The following is a 4,244-nucleotide window of genomic DNA, read 5'->3' as shown; positions in this document are numbered from 1 at the left end:
TAATTATCCAGTTAGTTTGGAAAGCAGATTAATTAAAATGAAATAACTGCATTTCAAAATAAAGGTGTGATCCTTGTGAATTATTTCCTTGACCATGCCATTTGTTGGCTAAATCTTCTTGTGATTCCCATATTTGCATGTTATTGAATACAACAGTCTCCTGTATCTGTCACTTTGATTCCTAATTTGAGAGCCAGTGATTTTCAGGATTTCAAATAAAAGTTTACCTGAGTATTCTATTATTTTATCAAACCTATCTGTGAAAGACTTGGCTAAAACATACTGTTACAATTCTAAAGTCTTCTGGCTGCAATTTGAGAACTGACACCCATCCTCAGCACATTCATCAGAGCCCCTAACACTTCCTTGTTCTGCAGGCTTTAAATGATGGGGTTTAACATGGGGGTGAGGGTGTTGTAGAAAAGGGAGACAGCCTGGTTTCACTGTGCTGAATACAGTTTTGGAGGTATCATAAGGAGAAAGACACCTGAACCCAAATAGAGGCTTACAACTGTGAGGTGGGAGGAGCAGGTGGCCAAGGCTTTGTTTCATCCTTCAGGTGAATGCATATGAAAGACATGCAAGAAAATGAGGCTGTAGGAGGTCAGAATAATCCCAAAGGGGATGAGGATGAACACAATTTCTGTGAAAAACATAATCATCTCATATGTAGAAGTATCCTCACAGGAGAGTTTCAGGATAGCTGGGACCTCACAGAAGAAGTGGTGAATCTCCCTGGAGTCACAGAGTGGAAAGTGCATGGTATACACAGTGTGGACCAAGGAATTTAGGAACCCCAGCACCCAGGAGAGAGTAGTCATCTGCAGGCAGACTCTGGAATTCATGATGACCGAGTACCTCAGTGGGTTGCAGATGGCAACATAGCGATCATAGGACATCAGAGTCAAGAGGAGACATTCAGAACCTGTCATGGCAACATACACCAGCATCTGTATTCCACAGCCAATCTGTGAGATGGTTCTCCTCTGCACCCAGAAGTCAATGACCATTTTAGGAATGGTGTTAGAGATGAGAACTAAATCCATGGCAGAAAGATGGCTGAGGAGCAAGTACATGGGAGTGTGGAGTTGGGACTCCATCCAAATTAGTAGGATCAGGATGGAGTTTTCAGTGAGAGCAATGATGTAGCTCAGGAAAATGATGGAGATAAGGAAGCTGACATATCTCATATCAGGAAAGAGTCCAAGGATAATGACATCTGTGGTTGATGTGTCATTTCCTCTTCTCATGCTGATGTGAGTGTTGAGACAGTCTGGGAAACCAGTTAGAGTATGAGGGATGGACATTTATTATTGGATATTCTTCTTAGATACATTTGTCAAAGCCTACTGCATTTCTATGTCAAACCCAGGTATTAGACTAGATACATTTCTTTAGTATTTAAATAGTATAGTGCATTATAAAGGTCAAGGATTTCAGTCATAGAGTATCAAGTTTCAATGTAAACTAGCCCTGTGTCCTGAGCAAATTATTTAATTTTTATGCACCTCTGTTTTTATCTTTAAAATGATGGTAATAATAATGTTCTCATATTGAGACAGCACATTGACTATGTCATGGTGAGTCAAAATAAACATTATATACCTTCACCTACTCTTCAAGCTCTTGGTTTCTCTCATAATTAATGTAACCTATCATTTTTCTGTTACAATTTATTTTGTGAATCCTCTAAAGTTAGGATAAAATTACACTCGTTTGCATTCTTCAAGGACCCATATGGATTCTTGCCTTACACATTATAGATGTTCAATAAATATTTGCTGAATATTTTCATTTCACAAATCTATCACCGCTTAGAGAAATATAATGAATGGATATTCTTAAAAAATTAAATTATTTATATTTTTCTATAGCCCTGTAAAATAATTCATTGGTTAACTTTTTATTAAATATATCTATTATTATTTTCTCTCATTTGACCAATTTATGTAATAAAATTCCTCACTGTTTACAAACACTTATAACTGTCAAAAACTGTGACTACCTTTATTTCCTACATGTGATGACTCTGCTTCTTGTATGGACAAAATCACTTGATTAATTATTTCAGGTTTAATTTGAATAAGGCAAATATGAGCGAACCAATCCTAGCGCTCCTATGTTTCTAAGCAAAATATAGTAATTACTCCATCAGTATGCTACCATTCGATAGTTTTTCATGCCCAGTTCCTTCTTTGAAATGATCTTACCTTCTACCATGTCCGATGCATATTATGGCTTTTCAACAAAGGTGTTCATTGCATGGCTAATATGCTTGTGTAGAACTTATTATATTCCAAGCCTTCTTCTCTTAACTGAGGAATTCCTGATTTAATTGTGAATTTATATTTTCAATATTTTGGACGTTAAATACTCATTTATGGGGGAGAAATTAATGTAGAAATACACATGCAGACACCCAAGAACCAAAAGAATTATGGGTCTGTCTTAAGGGAATTCAGTCCGTTGACTTTAATTATTATGAATTTATGGGATAATTACTTTTACTTTCCTCCTCTCCCAAAGGCGATAGCTGTTAGTTTATCTCAAGGGATACTTGGAGAAAAATGCACTTTTTCCTCATTGGTTTTCTTGACTCATTTCCCACACTCGTCTCTCTCCGGAACTAAATACTTTCCCTTCCAGTAGAAACCAAAATACATAGTAGTTGTCACAAAACTTTCCTTACTTTATCAAATAATGCATGTATTTAAGTACTTATTTTAATGGTATGAAGTAAACCAATAATCTTTATGATCTAGAGTATTTTGTTTTTACATCATTTACCTTAGCAATGAGGAGAGGGAAATGAAGAATTTCATCTCTCTTGAATATTTACAAACTTGTTTTTACATTATGTATTAAATTTCATGTCACTCTCACAGACTTTTCTTGGATACTCATGCTTTGGAATTAAAAATCACAGAAATCATGTTGTTATTCACCATTATATGGGGAAATGTTAGGATATGAAATATTAAGATTTCTCAGAAAGTGGTCTTTGCCTTGAAATATGTGAAAATTCATGTGAGTAATAGAGTCAAATGAGAGATAACTAAGCCCACAGAGTGATAATTATAGAAAGACCAAATTTACCCTCAAAATAAATAAGAGTATTTGTAAATGGAATATTTCAAATGACAAGTATGTATCCTTATGTTTACTGCCTTTTTCCTGGAAATGTCTGGTTATAAGTGAAAACAGAGAAATTGAATATTAAAGGTGATGATTTCAATATTTACTCAGTAGTGGAAGAAGATGAATTTTGAGGAGTCTTCTAACATCCATTAGGAAAAAATGATTTGTCCCCATTGAGTACATGATTCTGTTGAATTTACCTGCTGAGATAATATAAACCAGTGTCAAAATAACACTTACTGAGAAACTCACATCTGCTCAAAGAAAAGTGCAAGTGACCAATGGTCAAATTTGTAGACATGTTCATCTTAATTCTGCCAGTATATTACCTGAAATTCACATGGTTCATAAAAGTCCATTTTAAATATGATTTTTATAGATAGAATTAAAAAAAATAGTGCTTAGTCTAGTCAAAGAAATGAATGAACCATGAACATGGTGACCTGATCCCAGACATCAATGACTTTTCATGCTATTATTGATTCATACAATTCATGTATTATTGGGAGTTAGACAAGAAACAACAAACCTCATTGTTAGGTAAATTATGCAGCATGTAAAAAGGTGGAAACTTACAATGACTTCTTGAACAACCTGTTCTTGAGTTCTACTTCCCATCCCATCTCACTGTCTCAAGGATACTTCTGGATCCTCTCTCTTTGGCAACCATTCCTCCTTTCTGTTCACCCATTCCCAACTATCTCTTATATCACATCTGAAAATAAAACAATCACTTATGTCTCATACCTTAAAACAAAATATCTCCCTTGACTCCTGGCTCTATTTTCTGATTAACTTCTTAGAAATACTTCACAAAGGAATTATTGACAGTTGGTATTGCCACCTCTTCATTTTCTATTTCTTCCACTGTGGTCAGACTCCCTGCCCTTAAACCACTGACCACCATAGTGACAAACAACTGAACTGACCACATCCTGCAGGAGTATTTGGTACTCTGGTCTGAGCCCTCTTTCTTGAAGCACTGTTTCTTGGTTTCTGGGACACTTTTTGTTCTCTTTCCCCCCAACTCACAGACAGCACCTTCTGTGCCTCCTATGATAGCCTCTATTTTTTATACAATCTCTCAACGTTAAAGAGCCTCAGGT

General features: G+C 35.7%; 1 pseudogene; it reads right to left on the bottom strand.

Annotated features, from left to right (window-relative positions):
• Positions 1-293: 293 nt before the first annotated feature.
• LOC119524697 lies at positions 294-1,250 on the bottom strand (annotated as a pseudogene).
• Positions 1,251-4,244: the final 2,994 nt, after the last annotated feature.

Source organism: Choloepus didactylus (assembly GCF_015220235.1).
Source record: "Choloepus didactylus isolate mChoDid1 chromosome 11 unlocalized genomic scaffold, mChoDid1.pri SUPER_11_unloc4, whole genome shotgun sequence".
In the NCBI taxonomy this organism is placed as follows: Eukaryota; Metazoa; Chordata; class Mammalia; order Pilosa; family Megalonychidae; genus Choloepus; species Choloepus didactylus.
Note: the sequence above shows the minus strand (reverse complement) of the source record. Positions and strands in the feature narration are given on the sequence as shown.